The sequence below is a fragment of the Grammomys surdaster genome, unplaced genomic scaffold (genome assembly GCF_004785775.1).
Source record: "Grammomys surdaster isolate TR1022 unplaced genomic scaffold, NIH_TR_1.0 141, whole genome shotgun sequence".
NCBI classification, from domain to species: domain Eukaryota; kingdom Metazoa; phylum Chordata; class Mammalia; order Rodentia; family Muridae; genus Grammomys; species Grammomys surdaster.
Genome location: NW_021604599.1, coordinates 510,228 through 537,501, shown reverse-complemented (window position 1 = coordinate 537,501; position 27,274 = coordinate 510,228). Strand labels below are relative to the sequence as shown.

The 27,274-nt window shown below is 43.2% G+C and overlaps 1 protein-coding gene across 8 annotated transcripts in view; it reads right to left on the bottom strand.

Moving 5' to 3' along the window:
• Positions 1 to 27,274, bottom strand: part of Sgms1 (sphingomyelin synthase 1) — a 256,971-nt gene that overhangs the window by 64,340 nt on the left and 165,357 nt on the right. For 4 of the 8 annotated variants that reach the window (XM_028764013.1, XM_028764014.1, XM_028764015.1 and 1 more), the window contains one exon: positions 1,181 to 1,279. The exons of 1 other annotated variant lie outside the window; for it this stretch is intronic. The gene's annotated coding sequence lies outside the window, so the exon portion shown is untranslated. Of the gene's footprint in view, positions 1 to 1,180; positions 1,280 to 7,537; positions 7,624 to 19,669; positions 19,869 to 27,274 lie in introns of those variants that run through there. 3 more of the 8 variants (XM_028764018.1, XM_028764019.1, XM_028764020.1) reach the window with 3 other exon arrangements.

Genomic DNA, 27,274 nt, shown 5'->3' with positions numbered 1-27,274 from the left:
GGGAGGGAGGGAGGGAGAGGGAGAGAGAGAGAAATGTAATGCTGTACTTTGATTATTACCCTCATTGCTTCTATTGGTTGGGGTGGGTACAACTCTATTATTTTCAGCCTTAAGTGATTTATCATTCAATTGTGGATCTTAACTCTGCTGTAGAGATGAACAAAACAAGGTCTAGTTTCCTTCCCACTGTATGTTCTGCCCTTCTTTAAAAAAGATATTTTTATTTGTACATATGTGTATGGGTTCTCAAATATATGTATGAGCACTAAATGCATGCACTGCAGGTGCCAGTGAAGGTGACGTGAGGTCCCATCCACCGAAACTGGAGTTCCAGGTAATTGTGAGTCACCTAGTGTTGGGAACCTAGCCTGGGTCCTCTGTAAGAATAAAGTGTTCCTAACTGCTGAGCCATCTCTCCAGCCTCATCACATTGTTGTTTATTAGTATTAGTATTAGTATTAGTATTAGTATTATTTTGAACAGTATTAATACTAACAAAACTTTGCCTCCACAGAGTTTCACCCTGTCCTCACTAGCCATTTCTTTAGCAGTCTGCATGTTACAGCCCTTTGAATAGGGCTAGGGTCCTACCTCTGGGGACCCACACTTCTTACTCTCTCATCCTTACGTGGTTCCCTCTTGAAGTCTGGGACTTGTCAGCTACAAGATGAACAGAGCCCAGCAAAGACTGAGTGGTCCCACCACGTTTCTCTTTCCCAGGATGCTTGCCCCACAGAAACCCTGTGTTCAGCATCTGAAGTGGTTAACAGGCCAAGAGTATGCAAAGCAAAGAAGAAAGCTTCAGGTCTGTGGAAAGGGTGCAATTCCTGGACTAGGAAAAGTAATGAGCAAGCCAATCTTAGGAAAAATGAGTTATGAAGCAAAAGGAACTAAACTCAAACCTCACTGTGACTTTGGTAAATTAATATACCTCTCTGGTTACTTTTCTTTGGCTATAAAAACACAGGTACTGCCATACCTGTCTCACAAGATGCTACAGATGGTAATACTGTAAGTCATGGGGTACAACCCAGGCACGGCTGGTGTTCAGAAAACTACTACTACTTATACTACCCAACTGTCTTAGTCAGTGTTTTATTGCTGTGAAGAGACATCACAACCATAACATCATGACCACGGCAACTCTTATAAAGAAAGCATTTAATTGAGGTTTGCTTACAGTTTCAGAGGTTTAGTCCATTAATGTCATGGCAGAAAACGTGGCAGGACACAGGCAGACATACTGCTGGAGAAGGAGCTGAGAGTTCTACATCCAGATCTGAAGGCAGCAAGAAGAAAGAGTCACTGGGCCTGGCTTGAGCTTCTGAAACCTCAAAGCCCACCTTCACTGCCACACTTCCTTCAACAAGGCCACACCTCCTAATTCTTTCAAATAACACCATTCCCTGGTGACCAAATATTCAAATCTATGAGCCCATGAGGGCTTTCTTATTCAAAGCACACCACCAGCTCCTCTCATGGGCTCCAAAGTCTTTTCTTCTTCATGGCTTCCTTCTCTTAGTGTCTCTTTAAGAAGTGAATGGAAGTAGTTTACAAGTCTAGAGAGATGGTTCAGTGGTTAAGAACACTGTCTACTTTTTCACAAGAACAAAGTTCGATTCCCAGCACCCACAAGGAGACAGACTCGAGCCAATGCCCTTTTCTGGCCTCCATGAACATTGTGCACACATGCTGCACAGACATATATGCATGCCACATACCCATATACATAAATAAAAATAAAGCTTAAAAATAGCAAACTAACAGCATCCAAAGAGTAGCTTAAACATACTTTAAAAGTAGCTTAAAAGTTTCCCCATTGCCTAGCGACGCTCAAAGCAGCATCCTCAAGGGGGCTATAAATACAGGTATATGGGACAAAGCCGACGTCACTGACGGGCGACAGTCCTTTCCTGGCATGCTTCTGGGAGCTCAAAAAGTACTGAGCACAAAAATGTAATCATCTGTTGATGTTTTTTTCTCTCAGTAACAAAAGAGACACAAGGGCTTGTCTGGTTAATTCTCCCTTAACGTCTTCAAAAGCAGAGGTTTTTGGAAAGTGGTAATTATTCATTTAAAGTGGCAATTAACAATAAATATATGTGCACTGTGAAGAAAAATTCCCGAAGTAGACAAAGGAAAATCAGAGTCCAAACAGAGAGCACACACCCAAATGCTCGCAGGCCTGTCAGGCATCCTGAAAGCCTGGCCATGCCTCCCATACGGAATGTGAGACAATGGAGTGGGTGTGCCTTCAATTGCCTATGTGGACACACGTTTATTAGTCTTTAATCTAAAATGTTTGTAACAGCAATAAAATAATTTAAAATGTTAAGGGCCTAGAGAGCTGGCTCAATGGTTAAGTAGTTCACATGCTACCCCTACAGAAAACAGAGGCTTGGCTCCCAGCACCCACAGAACAGCACAAAACCACATGCATCACCAACTCCAACACATCGTTTCATACCCTCGTCTGGTCTCCATGGGCACCAAGCACACATGCGGTGCACATACTTACATGCATGCAAGCACTTATATACCTAAAATAAGTATTTTAAAATATATTCATTTGTAAATCTACAGGGTTGAGTACAAGTGGGTTGTAAAACTTTTCTAAGTAAATCAAGGTAAATACTTCACATCAAAAACAGGCTTGGTTTGTTATAAACAAGAAAGTTTTAGTAGTATTTCCCACAGGGTCACATTCTACCAAGTTCTTGCTGTTCGGGTAGTGTGTTACTCATAAAGCCAGCACCTATTGAGTTCTCCATCAAAGGAGGGGTGGAGAAGGGAGGAGGATGTAGAGGCAAGGGAAAATAGTATCTTTGTTCTTTCTAATACCCTACATTTCAGAAGAGGATTGATTAGTACTTTCACAAAATAAATAAAGGTAAGTGTCATATGAAATAAGTCTTGCCATTCAAAAAAAGATCCACAAGAAGTAATCAATAAAACACTGTGTTATATTACACCTGTGGCACATGTACAGAGAAATATGTTCAGGAGATACTAACAAATAAAAATGTGGAGCCAAACAATGGTCATACCATAGGATACATGAGAAGTTTATACAGATTACATATATATTTGGAAAGACAGGTTTGAAAGATAAAGGAGTCTCAATCAGAGTTCAAAGAAGGAATGTGGACATCACATTGCTAAGAGTATTGCTATTGCTGGGTGGTACTTACAGAGTTCTTTACATGGTTTTGGTGTTTGTTTAATGTAGCTGTACATACTTTCCTATGGGAGAGGGTGGTAAGTACAGAGCCCATGAGATTCTGGAACCAAGCTATCTAGACTTCAGCCTTAGCTCTTTGACTTACTTTACCTTAAGATCTGGGACAAATTGCTCAACTACTCTGAACTACAGTAGCCCTTGCTAATGGAGGGTCACAGCACCTAAGCCATAAAGAGAAAGCATGCTGCATACAAAAGACACCTAGTATAGAATGTACATGACATCTTATCAGTAAAAACCCAACATGAAAATCATAATTTTATGAGAGCAAAATTAGTTAAGTTAAAACTACAGACACTAAGTTACTCTACCCAAAGTGCATTCAGGGTCAGTGGTAAGCAGACTATACTGAGAAAAAACAAATGTCCTCAGATTCTGCCTTCTGGCCACTGTTGATGTAATCAAACTCCCTATGGGCCACACCAAGGCCAGAGGGTGCCTGGGCAGGAAGCTCCCGGGAGGCACAGCTCAATGTGTTGTGACCAAGACCTAATACTGCTGCCCAGCAACTGTGCTGTCTCATGATGGCAATAATTAACACATTTTACCTGACCAATGGCGAGACTCCTGAAACTCGAATGCTGTGCTAGAAACATTTATAGCTAATAATTGACCTCAGTGGGATTTCTAGCTTCAGCTAGAAACACACAACATTAAACCAGGGTCAATTACCTGACATTTGGGACAACGATGGGGGAAAATTGTCTTCTACCTCACTGACAGGCAACATGCTCTAAACTGTACCCCATCTCCTAGCTGGTAATATAAGAGGCACTTTCAACTTTGACAAGCGGGAAAGTATTACCTCTTCATTTGCATAATTTTAGAAACCATTTTATCTTATGAGTACATGTACAATCGCACATGTACATCATGGGTCAGCGTATGTGCAGCCCGAGGTCATAGCTTTGCCTTAGTTTTCAGACAGTATCTTGTCATTGAAGCTGGAGCTCGCCATTTTGGCTCAACTGCCTGGCCAGCAAGCCCCCAGGGTCCTTCTGTCGCCATCTCTGAATGCTAGATTGCAGGGACCTGGCTTTTATGTGGTACTCAGGATCCAAACTCACGCGTCTTTTGCAAGCACTTTACCCACCGAGCCACCTCCCGAGCGCTACAAACTTGTACAGAGATGAATGACACATTTGCTGCATTGGGGTTTCTTTCTGGGTGGTAACCAGACAAGCCTCACAAAAGTACCTGTCAGTTTATATATTTTACATTTGCCACAACTGATATCACAATTCTGTTTTCATTTGTTCTATTTCTCAGGGGACAGCTGGTTTGCCACAAAGAAGGTTGCTTACCCTCAGGTCTGTCTTACTATAACAAATCCCAGAAACTATTTCCAGAAACTCTTTTTGTCTAAGAAGATCCCATTGCCATATTTATTTATCCTCCTGTGCAAAATGTCCACGGAAAATACCCGAATGAACTTCTGCCAGCCTTACTTAGTCAACTTGGTTAATAAGCTAGAAGCTGAAGATGTGACATGGATCAAACCGGTATAAAACCGTTGGGCAGGAGAAGCCATTTGTGAGCCTTAGACACACCGTCTAAATATCTCCATTTTATCTTTCATGACAATACACTGTTTTGAAAAGAAGACTACCATCAGTAAAATTGTCTGGTGAAAGCTTTCTTGGCAGCATCCCTCATCCACGGCCTCCCAAGCCTGACCTGAGATGTGTACTTGACAAATGCCATGAGAACACACACCACGGTCATGCCGAGTAGCCAAGCCTCGTGTTCCAGAATCCAGTTGTTCTTGCTGTGCTAAATGTCACTCAACAGTGACCGAAGGCAAAGCCTTGGAACATCAGCTTTCAGAAAATTCGTATGCTTCCAATTGTGGGCTTTTATTTTGGTAAACACTGTTACTTGAGTAGATTGCCTTCTGAAAGCTATAAGAGTAAATAAAACTAGTAACTCACAGGTCAACAGGAGGAAAAGGAGACCATAATTCTACTAGAAGTTAGGCTATTAATATTTAAGAAAATATTATATGCCAAACTAAGTAAGGACTATATCATGGTATGGCTACAAGTATAATTTTTGAGCTGTCAAAAATACTTAAAATCTGCTCAGTTGTGTGATTAATAAATAATTAACTATTTTCCTGGGATTTAGATTGAAGCTTAGTTTATATAAAATGCAATGAAACATTTTAACTTCAATTTTAATTCATTAGAATCCTTTTAAAGCTTGTTCACTGAAGAAATCTGGAGAGAAATCCATTAGAGTCAGATTTTTTTTTCTCTTAATATGAGATACCTTTCAAATATTACTCACAAGAGAACAGCCATGGTTATCTCACTAGCTGTCTAGAAAGTTAATTGTGTGAACATAGTAAAGGTTCAGTCAACACTGAATATAACTGAACTATTTGTACATTCCGTTTGCAAGTGTGTGAGGTAAGGAAGCTATCATTACTTGGGAGCCCACCCCAAAGTCTAGACACTGACTGACTAGGAGGTGAGCCGGCAGCAAAGAGAGACGTTGCACATTGGAGGGCTGTATTTGTGAGATTCATTTAGTGGACTTGAAGTGTCCCAAATGAACCTTGAGTTGAGCTCTCTAGTCTTCCTCACCTTTGCCCTCCATCTCTGGTTCTTCATGGTCACAGGAATCCACTGAATATACCAGGGATGTCTCATGAACCAGGTAAAACTCCATGGGTTCAGGATACAGAAATGAGAATTTCCTGTAATCTTTGATCCCACAGATGATCTCACAGGGTGACTACATTCTGATGTTAACAGGCAAAGACACGCAGAGCCCATCAGTGCCAATAAGCTAACGAAGGCCAACGCAACAGAGGGGGAAGGGCATCGAGGACAAGCATGCCTTAGAAATAGACTTGGTAAACAGGATGCTGTATAGGCCTTTGTGAATATAGGACTGACAAGGACCAGTGCAAATGCCCTGTAACCCTGAACTCAGCCTCCCAAAGAGCACAAAGTATGGTCAATTTTCTCAACCAGCAACATTCTTTTTTATTTTTTTTAATTTCTGTTATAAAAAGAATGTCTAATATTCCTTACACTAAAATAGATGCAATGGTTTTAATGAAAACAAAAAGCCTGAACAAAGGCAGAAAAAATGTAATGTGTATTAAGTAAGAATAATATTTTATCTTTAAAATGTGCTCATGTAAGTCAGTGTAACAGACAATGTTCAGGGAAGGGTCAAAGCAAAATGAGGAGAGGAAGGAGAAGAAAATCAAGTGCAGAGAAAAGCACACCAGATTATGGAAATAAAACCAAAGGGACAAAGAAGAGGGAATGAACCCCAGACAATACCTCTAACTTACCATGCTGGCATAGTTAATGCTGCGTGATTTAGGGGGCTGGGGTGGGGAAAGATGCAACTCTGGTAACAATACTGCATGGAATCTCGAAATCGCTATGAGAGGATTCCCAATATTCTTACAGGAAAGGAACGATAACCCACTAAGGTGGTGAATATGTTAAAGAGTTCAATTTCACTACTGCAAATACACTGCATGTACCTTAACCCTTCACTGCAGATGTCAAGCAGATCTCTCCGAGTTTGAGGCCAGCCTGGTCTATACAGTATGTTGAAGACAGCCAGGATCATACACTAAGACCTTGTCTCAAACAGACAGACAGACACCTTACGATTTTACTGTGGCTTATAAGTTAGTATAATTATTACCAGTATATTATGAACAAAAATTAAAAATGCAAACTTGGATAAAATAAAATAAAAATTGGTGTCTTTTGTGGAATCTAACCTCTGGTCCAGAAACCTCACAGAGTATACCATCACCTTTGATGGCAGCCTATACATCTCATCAACAGCCTCTGTTAAGTTTGTGTACTAACCACAAACATGTTTTGCTTTTATTTGTTTATGTTATCATGGTTACCAGGATGTCAGATTACAGGTAAGTGACTACTCTGCCTTACGCATTTATCCAACAAAATCTAGTTTAAAATACTAACAGAAAACTTAAAAAGAATTTATAACAAGCCTAAATGTCTGAACCTCCCCCCAAATCCATCTAAATCAGGTCCTTCAGGGTTGTTATGAGGTTAATATAACACAATGGAAGAAGGAAGCCCAGAAGTGGAGAAAAGAAGGCAAGGCAGAGGAGACAGGACAACTGGGAGTCAAGATTAAGGCTGAGTATGTTTAATGTATCAAAGAGAACGATGACTTACACACTGCACTGTGCTATAAAGCAAGAGACCACAGAGAAACCTAGCAAGCCAAAGCTGTAGAGGGAGGAGCCGGATCACAAGAAATACAGTCAGAAGTACACAGAACACCTACCTTGTATGAATAAAACCAAAACCCAGGAGTGTGTTATCAAATTCTTCCCAAAGATAAAATCCTCTAATGGTTTCACAGGCAACTCCAGCTTCAGCTGTGTTATGCACCTTCACAGGCATTAGGCAAGACATTCGAAATGTCACCAGGCCATGTGACACTTGATAAAAGCTGCTCCAAATGCCTCCCATGGCTTGGAAGGCAAACAAGAAACAGAAATCTAATCTTCCATTGGCCCTTAGTATTGAGTCACTACAGGGACAGGCCAGGAGTAAACTCAGAAGTTTTAAGAACTGTGAAACAACTGCCAGGCTGAACAGAAGAAAACCGGAATCCTGTGAGGACAGCACTTTTTCTCCCTGTGTCAGTGCTAAGGTATTGCCTCTCAGATACAAAATTGCCATTTAGTGCTTGACTGGCAAATGCCAATCTGGGGCCGATCTGCATGGTTGTTTGTTTGTTTTTCATTTGTGGGCTGGCATAATATCACTTTGAGTTTTGTGGGTAGGCCACACTGGAGACACTGTAGAGCCAGGGGCTACACTTCCTGGCTCACTTTCTGGTTCCAGGGTCCTTACAGAGCAGACTGCCTTCAACAGTGTTGGAGCAAGATGATTCCTAGGTGACATTTCCCTCTGAATAGCCATCCTTGGCCTTTCTGAAGAATATTTTCAGTAAGTTCTGAAGGCAGGTTTGTAGCAAGTTCTACTAGCAAGGCACCATATTACTTTCTTGTCCATGCAAAGTGCCAAGACCACATCCTCTTCAGTGAGGTATGAATCAAGATCTAGAGTGCTCAGTGGTGAGAGGCACTCCCTTCCAGTCCCTGGAGTGGTGGCCTCTCCCTGTATTGGCTATATTTGGGTTCTGTTTACGTAAACCTACATACAAGGTACGTTTCATACTTAAACCATGGTAACATCTACATTCTTTAAAGGCTGAATTCTCAGTTGAATCATCTTCCCCCAACCGTTTAACTATACAGAGAAGACTTCACTGAGAAGAGACTCCCTTATTTAGTCAGAGTTTGGCACACTGCTGGCTAAGAACATGTTCCTACCCTACACGGGCACACGACTTAGTCAGATGACCTTGTTAAGTTCTTAAGAGAATGAGTCTGGGCAGAGTGACAGCCCAGGAATGACATGGCAGGGAGTCATGAGAATCCAATCCTAGTGAGCAGACATTCTAAGGAAAGAGGCGACATTAGAATGCTTGCTTTGTTTTTTTGATTTTTGTTTGTTTGTTTGTTTGTTTGATTGATTTTTCCTTCTTCAATCCAGGGAGAAATCATTCCCTGTGGAATTCCCTGAGCAGATACCCCAGTCTATCCCTTGGCACTTTTCCTAAGAGGATTCCCTTGGGTTCTTACAGGCCTATGAAATTCACAGGACACATCTCTTTGAGGTCCAGCCCTGTTCAAGTTATAAAGGGTGTTCTCTTTGTTTTTTCTCTGCTAAAAAAAAAAAACCTTCCTATCTCTGACTTTCCCATGGACATAAAGTAAACACATCTGATTCTTTCTGCTGAGAAGTCTGCTCCTTAGAGGCCAAGCTAAGGCTTTAAGAAGAACCTCGCTCAGGTCCGCACTGATAATCCCAACCGTTTAGAATCCACACTGACTTCTCACATATGAGCCTTAGTTCACATATGTAATCCCAGCAGTTGAGAGGCAGGAGGGTTGCCATGAGTTCAAGGCCAATCTGGACTACACTGTGCTTTCCAGAACAACTAGGATATAGCAGTAAAAAAGACCCTGTCTCAAAAAAAAAACAAACAACAACAACAACAAAAAACCCACAACAATACTCAACATTCAAAAGTCACAATTAACTGATGTTAACTGTAGGAGGAGATCATTTCAGTACAGCAATGGGAATTTAGGATTTAAAGAAATTTTATAACCAGCACAGCCTCTGGCAACTAAAACACTCAAGATACTGGACCCTAAGAACCAAACCAAAGTATATTTCATACAGTTCTAAGAATGTTTAGCAATACAAAAACCACACTAAAAATCCTGCAAATCATTAGTCATAAGCTGCTTTGATCAGGGACTTCTGTAGCTATTTGGTAGTTTGTACAATTTAAATGAGAAGTGACAGGGCCTGCTCGCTCGCCTTGTAAGCTTTCCTTACTCATGTGTGAGTCACTCACAGGACAGAGCCCTACACGTCCTTTGCGACTAGGCACCTAATGATTGTCTTCTCTTCTCAATATTTCTAAGTTATAACAAAAGGCAACAACAGTATCGGGATGACTGTCATATTCCTGTGTTGAGAACCAGATAGGAAGGGGACCCCTAGGGTAGACAAGCAAGGCAGGTGAAGCCAGCCTGGCCTGGAAGGGAGTCTTCTTAGATTTACCACAGACCAAGATGGGACACTAATTTTCTGTGCTAAACACAGTCCAAGTAACACTGAGGTAAAAAATGCCAACTGAAACTGTGAGAATCATAAACTACAACGTAGGTCACGATGGCGAGGGCGACAAGCTCCAGCTCTAAGGAGGCACACTTGGCATGGAGGAACAATTCATGATGGAGTCTCCTTGCACGGCCAGACACGGTACCCCGTGAGGTTAAAGATATACCTTGTGGTGTTCAGGGAGAGCAGCAAGCCCACACTCCATGTCAGGCTTTATATGTAGCAAATCATACAGACAAGCTCACCATAAGTCAGATTGACAAAGGCCTAATAGTGCTGCCCTAGGACAGGGTCATTTCTCTATACACTGGCCAGACTGGCTTCTGCACATTATATTCCTAGGATTGAAGAAAGTTTGACAGCTAACAGTATTATATGCTCATCCAGAGGGCCTGGTTTTAGTTATCAGAACCACACAAGTTATCAGAACCACACAGCAGCTCACAGTCATTCCTAACTCCAGTTCCAGGGTGTATGACCCCTCTTCTGGTTCCTTGGGCATTGTATGCACGTGATGCATATGTGCAGACAAAACATTCATACACATAAAATAATAAAATAAAAAACTGTTAAATTGGTCTTCTGCCTCAGAGTACAAGTTCTGACTCTTTTAATTTCTATTGAAAGCTTCCTTTAGAGCCATGTGCCATTGGATTTCCACTTGACTGCACAGTTTTTCTGTGACCCATTCATTACAGGCTTATTTTACAGTTTCTTTCAGTGACCTTTTCCCCCAAGGTCAGACATGGGTAAGTGACCTGCCTCTTGGCCCTGGACATACCAAAGGATGGTAAGACCAAATTGTTTTCCAGGAAAAGGATGCTTTGGGGAATTCCAGAGAGAGGAAGAACTGCTTTAGGGGGAAAAAAAAAAGAAAGAAAACTCACACCCTTTTGTGTTAAACAATATAAACTCTCAAGCTTAAACTCTAAATCGAACCTAGCCCTACGACGTAAGTACTGAGGCATATTGCTCCATTTGTTTCAACTGCTTTTACTCCTTCCATGTCTAGAATATGTTTTGCCTCTGGGTAGTGCCTTCCCTAAAAATGGGAAGAAATCGATCTTTATCCTTTTAGGCTAAGATTAACAGCAAATAATGTAGAAGTTGATGGCTAGGCCTTGCCTGCATGTATGCAGCCTGCAAACACATGAAGCAGCATGTGGTAACTTCTAGTCCCACATCCAAGAAAACTCAGTGATAGAATATATCTCACATGGACACATCACCCATACCCATCTGGTCTCAAAATCATTGGTGGTACCTAAAATTCTAATCCCACTAGTCTTTTACTGTACTTACTATTAGCCTGTCTCATAAGTTGGAGAGTAGAAAAACAACAACCACATTCACAATGCGTAAGCACAGACACTGGTAGATTCTATAGCAGAGCAATCTCCAAGTTCAAAGTTACCTCCTTGGCAAGATCTAGACTAAACCCACTAAACACTTGGTTTATGATCCTGCAAGAAAGATTCTCTGAGAGTAGGGTTTTTATTTGTATTTATTTATTTTTCCAATGTTGATTATCCAGCAACTTCCAGGCATCATGAGGCCATTAAAGGTGGAATACCACCAATATTTCTGTCCAATCAGGAGAGCTAAGTGAACCTGAAGGCTAATTTAACCAAGGGTGCACATACTCACAGTGCTTAGTCTCAGCTGTGTGCTCTGATGCCCAAGCCATTCTCATTGGGCATGCCACTCACACGGTGGCTGCTATGATCCCCAGCTTGTCACCGTTCGTGGGGCGAATGAGCTTCGAATTCTAAACCTGCTTCTGGGGTAGGTTCAAGTTCTTTATATGAGGATGTTAACTGGTCCTTGGCTACTTTGTGGGCTCCTTTTCGTGCACTCTTCTCCACCCCATTTTCTACCCTTTCACCCTACTCCCATAACAGATAGGAGAGAAAAAAGGATAGATGGGAAAGGAGGTAACTGCATTATCATTAGATTACTGTGGGACCGCAGAAGGATCGCTTGGTTTCTGGTGGAACACTGGTTAGAGATGGCCAGAGACCCTGCAAGGGACGGCATACATTTCACCACACTCCCAGCCTCCAGCTTCCTGACACTCGGCCAAAGACCTCCATTGATCCGCACCTTTCAGTCACGTAGGGCAATGCCCCACAACCCCTCCCAAAGAGAGGTTTGTGTCACCTAGCACAGGTAGAGGGCATGACTACAGGCCTCAGCCTCAAGAGATCTCCATATTAATGAGATACCTAAAGGCCAGAGGGCGTGGCCAATTAAGCATTTCTTCCCAGACCCTCCTCCCTCCCTATTTAAGTCAGGCCCAACCTGAGAAACGGAGGTGTGTGTGGGGGACACCTTTATCCACTTTCCGTCATGACAATAAACCTTTTAAAACCACGGACGTCTTCGTGTTTTTGGAGCCTGACGTGGAGAACTGTGGAGGGGGCCTTAGACTACTAAGCCTCTGCCTAATCTCCCGCCTAGAAGACTTCTCTACGTTCCTGCCGCAGAGGCCCACCAACTCTACCATGCTAGCCAACCCAGCCAAGCGAGTGCCATAACCAAGTGTCTCTCACCCGAGGGGCCCTGCTGGAGCTTCTCTCTCCCTTGCCCCTCTTGGCTGTGGGCCAGTCCATCCCGTATTCCCATTCCATCTCAGTTCTTCCTCAGCTCCCAGCAGCATCTGGGAGCCCAAGGACAAAGACCACCAGTCTCCCCATCTAGCCACTTCGGCCCGGAGACCCCGCACTCAGGAGCTCTGCCCCGGCAGGACTTCAGGCTGAGACCTCTCCATGCCCAGGGTCCCTGCAGCTTCTTGTGGAGTGAACTCAGTCAAATTCCTGTGATTCTGCCTCCGGGATCCACAGCTCTGCCCAACAGGACCCACACCCACTAAAAGTGTGCAAGCTACAGCCCCACAGATTACTTCCTGCTGATTAGGGGTTTAGAATTCGTTGGGGCAGGTTTGATCTTGGCTGTCAGAATATCTAATTTCTGTCTCTCGGGACCCTAACATTTATATACATATAAACACTCTGCAAAGAGTTCCCAGAATTCCAAACATCACGCAATCACAGAAACTATCAGCAGCTGGCAAAATAATGCCCTTGCGCGTGCATGAGACAAATCATAGTCAGCTACTGTGAATAATCTAAGGAGCCCATATCCCACACCTGGGATTAAAACAAAAACATAGTCTCATAATATTCAAAAAACCCCAAATTCTCACCATATGAGGACTATACAACTTGGTTCTTTTGGTGTGAAAATTGTTTTCTACACAGTTAATAGAGCATCCTCCTATGATATAGAACTTTTCAGTACTGGGAAAATTAACAAACTGTAAAACTCCTGTACACACAGAGAGCAAGTGAATTTGAACACTGGAATTTCTCAGCATCTGACTCCAATCAAAACCCACACTCTTAAGTAAAAAATACACAGGCAGATGTTCTTACAGACAAGTTGTGTGCCGCTACAGAGTGGACCGTGCAGCTTGATACAAAGAGAAGGGTCCAAGAAGAGAGCAGCCACATGGTACCTCTGTACTTAGGATGGCAATGCTGATGTCTCTGCATGGACCCTGGCTGGGTATGCTGCTTACAGCTTAAGACACTGGGAAACATATTAAATCATACGAAGAGTAGGAAAATCACAGAACTGCACTGCTTACCCACAAACACTGATAATTTTTATAGAACAGTAATTCCCAAACATGCAAGCTCACCTCTTGGCAAGTTCTAGACTTAAAGCAGGTGACTTTTGTTTTCCTCCAACCTTAAGGCTTCCTTCCCCATCATGAGCACAGCCACCCACTGCAATGAGTCCCCCTTCAATTCCCCCTTGAGCACCCCCACATGAGCACTCCCCCTCCCCCATAACCACTTCTTCCTTCAGCATTTATTCTGGTCCTTTTCCTGTCAGGTCAAAACTACAGCTGAGAAAACATCCATCTCTCTTAAATAGTTACATCTGTCTGAGGTTGGAGGATGGCTCAGTGGTTCAGAGCTCTTTCTGCTTTAGTAAGGACCAGCTTTCCATCCCCAGCACCCACGTGGCAGCTAGTGACCATCTACAATCCCAATTCCAAGGGATCCAGGCACTGCATGCACATGGTTCATAGACATACATGCAGGCAAAACACACATGTACATAAAACAAAAAACTTCACAACCTTCTGCAGTAAACATAAGAATTCTTTCTTTGTTACCTGGGAGCTTTTTAAAAAGCCCAATTTCTTATGCATTCTCTTTTCAAATATCACATTTTTAGTAAGCACTACCTGATTCCATTATCCTCTTCATGAAAACAAACAAAAAAATAAGTTATCATGTAATGCTGTGTGGTGGTCTGAGTAAGAATGCCCCCCATAGGCTTATATATTTGAATGCTTGGTCACCAGGGGGTGGCGATACTTGAAAGGATTATTAGGATCTGGAGGTTGGAGGGAGTGGTCACTAGGGGTGGGCTTTGAGGTTTCCAAAGCCCAAGTTAACACCCAGTGTCTGTCTCTCTCGGCCTGTGGATCAGGACGCAGCTCTCAACTACTTCTCCAGGACCACACCTGCATCCACCAAGTTCTCTGCCACGATGATAATGGACCAAGCCTCTGAAACTATAAGCACGTCTTCAATTACATACTTTCTAAGTGTTGCCTTGGTCTTGGTATCTCTTCACAGAAATAGAACAGTAACCAAGACAGAAGCTGATACTAGGAAGCAGGGTATTGCTGCTACAGGCCTGATCACGCTGCTTGTTGGCAGAATATGGACTTCGGAGTTTGGGACTGGAAAAGCAGTTAGAAGCTTTAAGTGGGAGGTGGGCTGGGGGTTTCATGGGCCATTCTAGTAGTAATATGGAAGATCACAGTTCTGAGAAATAATTTATGGCAGCCTGGTCAAAAAAAAAATTCAAAAGAGAAGAATATTAGCCAGTGGCCTAGACTTCTTATGATATTTTGGCAAAGAATTTGTTTGCTTTTTGTCTTTGTCTTAAAAATTTGCTAGAGGCTAAATTGAAGAGTTTTAGATTAACGGCAGAGAAGATTTCAAGACAGCCTAGTATGGACTGTACCACATGATTACTCAAATCACAAAACGGCTACACTGGCAAGCAGAGATTCAAGTATAGGTCTACCTTATTTTCAAACCACTACCATAGATTACTCTAGAGAGGGGGCAAATACTATTTGACCATGGAAACAATGATTTAAAGAAAAAAAACAACCAACTTGTAGGCACCCACAGATTTTAGAATATACTAAATCTCAAAGGGTTCTCATTAAACATTCTTTCAGCTAGCTGGTGATATTGCCCAAGCAAAAACAGCTATTCTCATTTCGCAAATACAGCAATCACTCAACTGGGAAGCCAGGATTTCTCAACCCTGTACTACTGACAGTTTGGACAGGGCAAGTCCTTGTAATGGGACCATCCTATGCCTGTAGGATGAATAGCAGAATGCCTGGCTCCACCCATCCCCAGTCATGACTACAAAAACTATGTCCAGATATTACCGTATGCCCTCTAGAGGGTAGAACTGATCTCTAAGGAGAACTACAGTCAGTTGACCAAATTGCACAAAGAAACTTTATACTAAATTCAGGAACTAGTCTGCTATACCCTAGTTCATTACACATTCCTCTTAAAACCAAATTACAGCTCTTCATAGGAAGGCACATGTAACACTCGGGGGCACATACAGAATTGGTGCTGGCTATCTGCACCTTTCTATTAAACAAGGAACATCCTAGCTTCTTTACAGTGAGCACACTCAGTGTCTTTGAACCACTGCTCAAATGATTACAGATTACACTGCGTGCACTGGATGTAGATTTAAATGCAAACCCAGTACATTTGCCTCAAGCAGTACTGTGAAAGCAAAAAAGGCCACAGCAATCACTGAAGGTAGGACATGAAGTTGACTATGGCTCTGGAGCACTTCTCCAGAGATTTATCAACTTTAATCCTTCAATGTCTTCAACCTCTAATGAGGCAGATATTCTTCTATTTCTGTTTTGTGACGAAGGAAATGGAGGCCCAAGGTGTTCAATAAACCATCCAAGATCTGGCTCCCTGGTCCAGAGTCCCAGTTCTTTACTGTTAGCTGCAGTGAATCCTAGAACTATGGAAACAGCATCTTCCAAGTACTCTACCTCTAGGAATCCAAGCCCCATGAGCTTTATCAAGTCATGTCCATCAGGATTGCTGCTTCAGTCTAATACCACTGTCCTCTCTACCAGCTCAGGTATCCATAGCGCTATCCAATCCACATTTTCCTCTTGGAGAGAGAACACAAAGCACTATAAATGGTGAACTAAAGCTGGCATGCCACACCTATGCCACTGTCCAGAAATACTTGCCCAACACCTCCATTAAAAAAGAAGTGAGGTAATAAACACAAGTTCTTGTCCAATACTGAGATGTTGAGGGTCACAACACGGAACCCCAGCTGGCCTTGAGCTCCAAATGCACTTGCTTCTGTTTTGCAAGGAATAAGATTACAGGCATGTACTAACAGCTTTCTACGTGATCCTCACCCATCTTTTCAAAAACATATTTTACAGTTCTGTTAGACAATACCATGCACTCTGATCCAATGCCTTTAGAACTGACCATCTACCTGCTTTTGAAAACCTAGTTTCTGGCATCCTTTTTTTCCTGCGATTTTTCTAGGATTACCTCTCCCACTCCCCGCCCCCTTCTCCCCCACCCCCCACCACAGTTCTGGCATATTCTGTTTGTGAGTTCTTTTCTGGTGGATTTTTGTTTTTCTTTGTTTGTTTTTCAGTGCAAGGAAGTGAATGAGATCCTCATGGGTACTTTGAAAATGCTCTATCATTGAGCTACACCCTCAAGCCCTCCTATGCTCTTTCAACATCCTGGAGCATAATTGTCACTTCAAGCAGCTAGGAAGCAGAGATCTGAGGAGGTGGTCAAGGCATTCTTGGCTGGAGAGGTGGGGAGTTTCAAGTAAGACCGATGGAAAAGGTGAAGGGGTGAGCTGGACTAGATGCCCCAATGTCTTCCAGGAAGGAGACACTGTTTTCTTGAATCCTGCGTGTTTGCGGATAGCCACCTCTGCTGAGAGACACTGCACCTTGCCCATCTCTTAACAGATTAAATCTTATCCACTCCCATGTCCTTTCCCTCACTGCTCCCCATTTAAAGTTATCTGTACTGTTCTTAATTGTATGTATGGGGGCATAAGTACAGATGCCCTTGGAAGCTGGGGCACCACATCTCCCAGGGGCTGGAATTCCACATGGTTGTAAGCTGCATGGCATGGGTGCTGGAAACAAACTCAGGAACTCTACAAGCACAGTGTGTATGCTCAGCAAATAAGTATGCACTGAGCCATTGTTCTAGCCCCTACCTCACCATTTGAAAAAGCAAGTTTCACACTAAACGAAGGGCCAACCTAACTTGAAGGCTATTCCCACAAGGCATAGCAAACATTGCAGGTGTGCTCTTATGAACCACCGGGCATTCCCTGAAAAGCCTGGGCTCCAATGTTTGGCTTCACACTTGGAGAGACCCAGTGTGCACTTCCTGAGGAGCAGGAAGGACAAATTCAGAGCTAAAGAGCTTCAGAAACAAAGTCAACAAAGATTGATAGCCCTGAGGCAGCCACGTGTAGCAAACCACCCAGCAAGAGTATAGGGCTTGCTCAGTTAATATTTGAAAACCTCAAGCTTCCTGAGTAAATACATTGTTTGGTGAACTTTGAGACTCAGGCACAGGGGCACCAAGGACCTTTTAAATGGCTTGGAAAATCTGTTTCAAACCAAAATTCTCCTGGGGATCATTTCACATAAGGAAAGCTGGCACTGTTTGACAGCTATTAGAACCACACTGGGGAACAACAAATACTTGATGCTGACTTCTAACAAAGAGAGTAACTAGCAGGTTACACAAAGTCTTTAATACAAGGCAGGGATAATTCACCTCCCTCTCAGCTACTGTGAAAACCAGTGGGTGGGGGTGGGAGGATGCAAAGCATCTCAGTTGTTGGGATGAAGTGTCCAGGCTTTGTAACAACTTATAGATGAGATAAACCTTTATTTAATTATACCTTTAGACCTTAGATGTTTAAAAGTCAACAAACTATTTTCCCATTTCCTGTTCAGTCCCTAAGGGAGCCTTCCAACCCCCAGCAGTGTCATTTGGGCTACCTCAGAGGCTGTCCCTCAAGCTGTCCAAGTGTTATCTTTCACCCAGATACTGGATCAGTGAAAGGCAGCACAGCTGGCTTTAACAATTAGCCCAGAAGCTTGCAGAGGACGCTGGGTGCTCAGAGGGTAACTGACATCTCCAATCATCAACAAGTAGTTTCAGTTAATCCATTCAGAAGTGATTTCTTTCTAGAGAAGTCTCCTTTAGAGACCTAAGAACTGTCAGTTGCACAGAATGTTACTCTACTCTCCCTCCACTGACTGGAACCATCACTCTACACCTTCACAGACGCAGAAATGCAGAGGTAATGTTCCTAGCTTAATTCACATTCTCAACCATGGCTCAATTTTAAAATGTCTGTTAGTGCCTATGCCATCAGAACACCGAGTGCCCACCTATCTGGTACACACTAACTCCACTTCTGATAGCATCTCTGTTGGACAGTATATTTCCTTAAAAACCAAAAGATATTTTTCAGCCTACCACCTTCCCAAGCCACAGCAAGGCAAGAAACTTTTTTGTAACCTGGGGTCTGGGAGGTCTACCTTCATGAGATGCCCTGGATCCAATGGCCACCACCAAAAAATAAAAATCAACTTGTACAATACAAATAAATTTGCTGACCAGATTTTTAAAAGACGTTTACCAGGTGTGTTTCTACATAAATCTAAAACCCACAAGACAAAGAATTTGAGACTTAGCTTAACTGGTGGGATGCTCATGGCATCACAGGGGAGACCTTGGGAGGTATCCCCAGGAACAAACACACACACACACACACACACACACACACACACACGGTAACTCAATGAAGTTAAAAGTAGAATGAAAATTTGACCCACTCATGAAAACCGCTCAGATTCCTGTTGGGGACAAGTCAAGTAATAACACACAGCAAAAGAAAGAAGAAAAGACAAAAGCAACCCTCATGACTTCTCGGTTATTTTCACTAGAGCAAACACCATGCAGCTCTAAGAGAAGCAGCAGCACGCAGAGTAAACACTCTCTTGAAAACACTGGCAGCACGTGCTTCCTCCTGGCACCTTGTACAGAGCTCAGTCACCAGCTCTGCTGATGTTTTGGCTGGAAGACCGTAGGGAGAGGTGAGTTTGGAGGAGGCATTTACTCCTAAAAATCTCAATACCCAAGCTGTAAATACAGTCTCACCTTTCAAAAACCTATTCTAGGGAAGTCTGACAACCCCAAACTGAAACCACTTGTATGCTGGTTGTATATTATACACTCGGAACTTCAGGGCTAGCATCCTACAGTCAGTATTCGGCGCATTTGTTGATTTTCCCTACCGATCCAGAGTCACAGTTCCAGCAACCGCATTGCCAGTAGTCAGTATCTAGGTTTAGCACTGAAGCCCATCTAGTAAGCCATTCCCTTGACATCACTTGGTGGAAGAAATCACAGAGCGCTTTGTGAAAGCCAAGCGCCAAGCGCGGCTTTCTCCTTGCCTACTTTTCCTGGAGTCCCACCATCTGGCGCTGCTACAACGCATCACCCAGGGGAATATTTTAACGAACTACCTTCCCACAAAGAGCCACACGTACCTCTCCTCCCAAAGGCAGCCTCCTGGAAAGTTCCTGACAAGTTTCCGCGGGGCTCTGAGTGCAGCCGGCCAGCGGTGAGGAGTGGCCAGCTGTCCCCACAGACCGCCTCGGAGAAGCACAGTCGGGAGAAGCACAGTCGGGCGGCGCAGAGGACACAGAGCTCAAGGGGCCACAGAAGCAAGGCCCGCGCGCCTCAGGCTGCACAGGGTTTTTGGAATGTAGGGCGTGGCCCTCTGCTAAAGCTAAAGAAGTGAGTCAGCCCCTGTGCAAGCCTAGCCAATAAGCGCCTTCACTGTTGGGTAAGGCGGTACCTTCCCTTCTTGATTTAGGAGGAGTTTAACAGCCTTCCACATCCCCCACCCCAGTTTAAGCTTTTAAGAACTTGAGTAGTTCTAAAGTTTGTGAAACTTTTCTAAAGCCTGGATTAATGGGTTTCTGCTGGTACAAATTCCTGAGCTGAGGCTGTGCTGGATGCAAAGCGCTCCGAGACCTCCTTCAAAGCAGGCATGAGAGCTGACCAGCAATTTAATGATCTGGAATGAGCCCGGAACATGCCCACCTAACAGAGGTGGCCAGATTATATGTGACGCTCATGCAAGGCACTTAGCACTGTGCTCCGCAGAGCAGATACTCAGACATGCTGAGTCTTGAATCTGGAACTCCTCGGTTGTAGACAAGCCATAGACTGGGCAGAGCTTGGTGACAGAGATCTGTAATCCCAGTTAGTCCAGAGGTAAGGGCAGGAGGCCTACCTGGGCGATTTAGGAAGACTCAGACTGAAATGTTTAAAGAGGTTTTTGTTTGGATGGTTTTCATTTGTTTTTTTTAAGGGAGGGGGGGCTAAATGTGGCCACGTGAGGAATATTGGCTTAGCATACACCAGGTGTCCCATCCCCTAAACTGAAAAGGAAAAAAATCTTAAGTGAATAAACTGTATAAATAAACTGTATAAATAAACTGTATAATTTATTTAATAAAATTTTTATACTAAAAGTATGCAGAGAATTTGAGAGCTGAAACAGTTGTTGATGTTGTATGTTTTGAGTCTCTTAAGACACGAGAAACTTAGGGTTATAGTTTAAGTTTCTTGCACCTGATATTATATAATTAAAAGAAAAGGATTACTAACAAAATAATCTTAAAGGAATGATTTTATTTAGGACAAAATTAAATACACTTAAACATGAATAAATTAAACATTCTCTCTAGATACTGTGGCTTAAACATCATATTTTAATAAAAAACGTTTAAAAGAAACTTTAAACAGTTGAAATTTGACAAGTTATAGGAGACTGCAGACCTCCCAGTTCCCTGGGTCCTGATCACTAGGAATTAATCACTAACACTGATGGGCGTTCTGACTGAAGAAAGATGTTGTTATTGGTTATTACTGTGGATGCTTGCTTGTGTGCATGACTGAGCACAGGTCTGTAGGTCAGAGGACAGAGTCACGCAGTCCGTTCTCTCTTCTCACCCTTATGTGGCTGCATGGATTGGACCTGGGTCATCAGGCACTGCATGGGAGCACCTTTAGCAAGAAGCCATGTTCCAGCTCAAGAGATTTTGTTTTTAAGGTGCAGGTGCAGGTAATTATTTCTTAGGTCTAAAGAAGAAGGTCTTTTGGGTCTCTCTCTCTCTCTCTCTCTCTCTCTCTCTCTCTCTCTCTCTCTCTGTGTGTGTGTGTGTGTGTGTGTGTGTGTGTGTGTGTGTAGGATACTATGCTATGGCATGGTATGTGCATACACACAAGCCCACACATGGCTATGGGTATGTTTATGCTTAGAGGCCCGAGGAAAGTCTTGGGTGTCTTTCCTCAGGAACATCCCTTTTTAGTTGGTCTGCTTTTTGAGACAAGGTCTCTCACTGACCTAAATTCCCCAATTAGATGGAAGTCTCAGGGATGTGTGTGTTCAGTCCCCCAGTGCTGTGATTTAAGTGTGCACCAGCTTTCCCAGCATCCCTGAATGTTTGTTTGTTTGTTTGTGGGGGCAGAGGTACCACAGCACCTGTGTAGAAGTCAGAGACAACGGACAGGAGTCAGTTCTCTTTTTTTACCACATGGTTTCCTCGGGATCAAACTCAGGTTTATCAGGCTTGGCTTCCAAGAGCCCTCTTGACAACCCAGGCCCTTCTGGCTTTTTTTTTTTTTTTTTAGGTGTGTTCTAGGATTTTAACTCAAGACCTAATGGATAGACAGCAAACACAGCAAGCTCTTTACAGGCTGCGCCATTTCCCCAGCTCTCCTTGTGATTCATTAGAGCCAGTCATTCCACAGTCCAAGAGTTCTTCAAAATGAGAGTGGGCCTTCCAAAACTGCTACTCTTATCTATGAGGCAACGGGAGAGAGGCAAAAGATCCCCGGATCATGAACAGAGAAGCACCCTTCCTAGCCTGGGCTCTACCAATGATTGACCAGACAGCTTCATCTCTCTGAGGTTCTCTGCCAATTCAACTGGGAATAACAAACTGGAATGAGAAAACAGAATTAGGCCAAGGGACAGAAGCAGGATATGCCCTCTTCTTACATCTGGCAGCATGAAGGAGAGCCTGATGTGACAGCGCCCATAAAGCTAACTCACAAACCCTTGAAATGAACTTCTGCACACCACTTCCAGATCCTAACAACTCTCTCATCAGCAGGCACGACAGGAAGCTTGCCCACTGCACCTGGACTAATTCTGCCATTCTTGGTTCAAACATTGGTCCCTTGGGCCAGAGTCCCTGGGGTTGGATGCTGTCCAGCTGCTGTTCCGGGTAGAAGGCCCCTCCTGCAGGGCCTTCTGACACGTCACCATCAGTACAGGAAAATGTCAAAGTTCAGCATGTCATCAACACTGAAGCCTTTCCTCTCTCAAATCATTGAGCAGTTACTTCAGAGGTGATAAAAAAAAAATCATTTCCTTACCGGAGATGTTCAGCCAGTTACGTGTATTTTAAAAACAATTGGTTTCTTTTTTATTTAGAAAAGTACTCCTATGGATTGTACTATGTGAACTATGTGGGTTGTGCATTATATACTAGCATAGCATATACTAGGGAGTACCTTGGTTGCTATAGCGAGCTTGACGGTTAGAGCAGATGCTTCACCCAGGAAGAAGAAAACCTTCCTAAATGCCATCAGCTGCAATCAGAGCTCAAAGCACATAAAGACATTTCCCACAGCCTTCACACACCAGAAACAAGGCCGTCACTATTGATATAGTTAGGGTATACTCGCAAAGTTGAAAGGGATAAATATTTCTAGGCCTTTGTTACCTACGGTGACAACACAAAGTGTAAAGCTTCCCAATATATGTTTATGAAAAAAAAAAAAACCAAACCCCTCAAAATCAGGCTTCCGCCCCATGGAACTCAGTCTTTGCATTACACTGCCACAGAACCCATGGCTGTGTTCATGGCACTGTCCCAGGCACTGGGCACAGTCACCTCCATGCCTGCCCCACATTGGACTTGCTGTCCGACCATCCTATACTCCTTCCACTGCTTCTCCCAGTGCAGACCACTCAGGCCTTTTTCTCCCACAACTCCTTCACTTGCCCAAGCTCTGAAGACCTCACTCTCCTCTCTTTTGCTCCAAGAGAGAACATTCATAATTCAATCCTTCCTTCCCAGTGAGCTTGCTACCCTCTCTCCTACCAGGTAAAACTGCATCTGAGGCAGGCAGTGTATTTCAGAGGTTTTATGTCCCTAAGGCCTTCAGCAGATTCTAAATAGTCACTGTTGTTGACCTAATGCTGCCTAAGTTATGTAACAAACACAACAGAGAAAAGAAAGCCTTGCTAATGTATCAAGAACAAACAACTATTGCAATTTTTGAAACCAGCTGGCAAACAGGAGCCAAGCATCAGACGTGTGTCTTTGCTCTTTATAACATGTTCCAACGATACAGAAGGTTTCTCAGGAAACAAATCCAGGACTTCCTGAGAGGAAGGACAGTTTACCCAATATTGTGGGCATCAACTCTCAGTTCCACAAACACTAGCCTACTGAAGAAAGAGTGGCCATCAGTCATTCTAGCTTCCTTCCAGGAAGACACATGTACAAGTCTGATAATTTACCAAGGCACGGATATCTTCTTTCATATAAATCTCTCAATGTGTTTGTTGTAGCCACAAATACTTCTCTGTTTAGTTACTTACACACACCTTGAGATGATGTTTGGATGCTCTAATCAAAGGTTATGTGACATTTGTATTAAAGCCAGCACCCAGAGTCATTGCCACACATGCAGGCAGGAGTTTAATTAGTGTCAATACATGCCTGCTTTTGTGACAGGTGGAAATAAACACTGCCCCTCTTCCCAAAAAAAGTATGTCAGAAACCAGATGCCCTATTAGCCAGTTAAATGATTCATGGCTGAGATCTGTAACAAAGGGCACAGATAAATATTCCAAATATAAACAACCAAGAGAGGCAATCAGCATTCTTTACCCTGGGTGTAACAGACATAGCAACAGAAGCAGCATAGCTCCTGCATCAAGGTGGGATGAACGGAATGAGAATCACAGGCAACAGGAACACCTGAGGCGGGCGGCTTCACTGGGCTTAGGAGCCATGTGCAATGGACTCTTCCTGGACGAGAGATTTCATGGAACTAACCTTCTACTCAGTCACCAGCACGGCCACTATGAGGAACTGTTCCACTTTTCAGAGTTGTAGTTTTAAAATTCTCAACAGACTTACATCTTCTAGCTAGAGCCACGTTTCCATGACACCCTGGTCTACAAGCAGACTGTCTAGTTAGATCGGTGGGAAAAGTAAATTCTATGAGAAGAAAATGGGTTTACTTCCTAGAAGTGGGACTCAGGAAAAAATATTGGCATCTAGCAGAAAATTCCACTCTATGCCTAATGTGAAGGCCGATCCAGGTATTTCTCCACCTGGTTATAAACTGCATTTTAGACATTCAGTAAGGTCTAACATTAGTGAACTTTTGCCTAGCTGTTGACATCATGTCCAGAGTCTAATAGATGCTGGCATCTCTGAGCTGTTCTTAATAGCTCATTTGACTCAGGGCTGATCAGAAATTCAACATCAATAATATTTCTAATACAGCACTCAGATCTCATTCAAAACATGGAAAATGCATCCAGAATTCTATCTAGAACAAAAAAATAAGCTCAATTTAATTCACTTATGGTGCACCTTGTCATGGTCGTGACCTTCATCTTCTACACATGATTTTAGACTTACTCCATCTACAACACTGCAAGACAGTTTATAACATCTAAAACATCGAGGACACACAAACAGTAACCTCATAAGAAAGAAAATTCCACCTACGCTGAAGTCCCCAGTCTAAAGTGTTTTAATAGAAAAACTGAATTTTTTAAAGCTGATGCTGTTCTGAGGAAGACTGTCAGGTCTGTCATCATAAACTTAACGGCTCAAGTCAGTAGTGTAAACTGTAAAATTTAATTTTTTTAAACTGGTCATCAAGTATTTAATACATTCAAAAGGAGGTATTTACAATATCTGTTATGGAAAATTATATTAAAATAAACACCCACACAGCCACCACACGTAAGCAGCGAGCCATTTGGAAAGGAACCTGACAGCTCTTTGCGTGCTCCCCTTCCTGTCTGAGGTTGATATGGTTTCTTTTCATGATTATGTGTTGAAACTTTAGAAGACTTGGGTCTAAGAAATGCCTTTAATAATGAAGTAGGGTGTGGTGGCTCATGCCTGCAGTCTCAGCACTAGGGAGGCAGAGGGAGGTGGACCACTACAATTTGAAAACTAGTTTAGGCTACATAGTAAAACATGGTATAAAACAAACTAAAATAAGGGGGCTGGAGAGATGCCTCAGCTGTTACAAGCATTGTTGCTCTTGCAGAAGACCCGAGTTCTGCTCCTAGCACCCCCACTGGGTGACTCACACTGCTTCTAAACTCCATACTCCCTAGGGGCCAACGTCCTTTCTGGCTTCCACAAGCATGCACTCACATGCACAAACCTGCACACACACACACATTCACATACAATTAGGAATAAAAATCAAATCTTCAAAATAGCCAAAGTAAGCAAACAGATAAATACATAGTCTGGGCCTTCTGAAAGCATAGTACAGAGGTGGTCAGAAGTGATGGAACATAACAGCAGTGTGCAGGCTACTTTTATATCAACTTTACATAAGCTAGAGTTATCTGAATGAAGCAATCCTCCGCTGAGAAAATGCTTCCATGAAATCCTGCTGTAGGTCATTTTCTTAATTAGTGATTGATGGGGGAGGATCTGGCCCACTGTGGGTGGTGCCATTCCCAGGCTGGTGGTCCTGGGTTCTATAAGAAAGCAGGCTGAGCAAGCAAGCTACTGGAAGGATAAGTCAGTGAGCAGCACCCTGTCCATGGCCTCTGCATCAGCTCCTACCTCTTGGTTCCCACCCATCTTGAGTTCCTGAACTGGCTTCCTCCAATGATGGACTATATCTGGAAGTGTATGTCAAATAAGCCCTTTCCTCCCTGACTGGCTTCTGGCCATGGTGTTTCACTATAGCAATAGAAACCCAAACTAAGAAAATTGCTGAATTCAGTCCTGAAGAAGCCAGAACCTAAATGGTATCTTGCCAAACATAGAGACTGGTAGTAGGACAGGCTCCTGCATTTATAGCTCCTGGGTTCATGCACCCAGCCAGGACTCGTTACTGGGAATATTAAAGTACACCAAATATCCCTGACACAGTGTCAGGGCATGAGATGGGCACCTGGAGAGGTAAGATCCAAATTACCCAAAGCCAGGTATTATTAAGCCAAGACCAACTGGTTCCTCATGCCACAAAATGACAAAGGAAAGAGGCATCTCAGAGACCAATAATGAACTTTAATTAACACATCACCCACCATGGAAAAGTGAGAGAATATCCAGAGGGGAAAAGAGAAATCAAAGGAAGCAACTCACTAATGAAGGGCTTAATTTTGTTTGCAACTGTATGTTGAACAATTTATATGACAGAAGACATAAATTAACATGTCATCTGTGAAATTAAAAAGACTTATATGTCAAAGACAGGGCATGTACACAAGAGCGAGCAAGCCAGTACAAATTGTCTAAGTGAGAACTATACACTTTACATTTAGTATACCCTGAATGAGATCGGAAGGCATGCTGAAGAAGAGACCGTTAGCCGGACTAGTGGACAGCAATGGCACCTGAAATCAGAGGCCAGCACACAGAAAAGTGCAGCTGCCCCAAGACAGTTCACAACATACTGATCTGGAGTTGTCCTGTAGTGCAGAACATTCTCACTTCTTTACGGATGGGTAGCATATGCATCTTGGTCTGAGGTCCCAGAGCCTGGCTCCACAGGTCAGAATATCTCTACACTGGCAATGTTATTATACATATGCTAAGGACGGAAGGAAGGAAGGAAGGAAGGAAGGAAGGAAGGAAGGAAGGAAGGAAGGAAGGAAGGAAGGAAGGAAGGAAGGACGGCTCTTCTTGATCAATCCTCCTATCTAAATGCCTTGTTTGAGCTGGTGATATCCAAAGAAGGCTGGGGGGGGGGCACGACCCTCTCTCAAGGAGCAAACTAGGGCACCTTATTTTAATTAGCAGGCCCTCCATTTCCGTGAGACTTCGTGCTAACCATGTAAACTTCCAGATTCC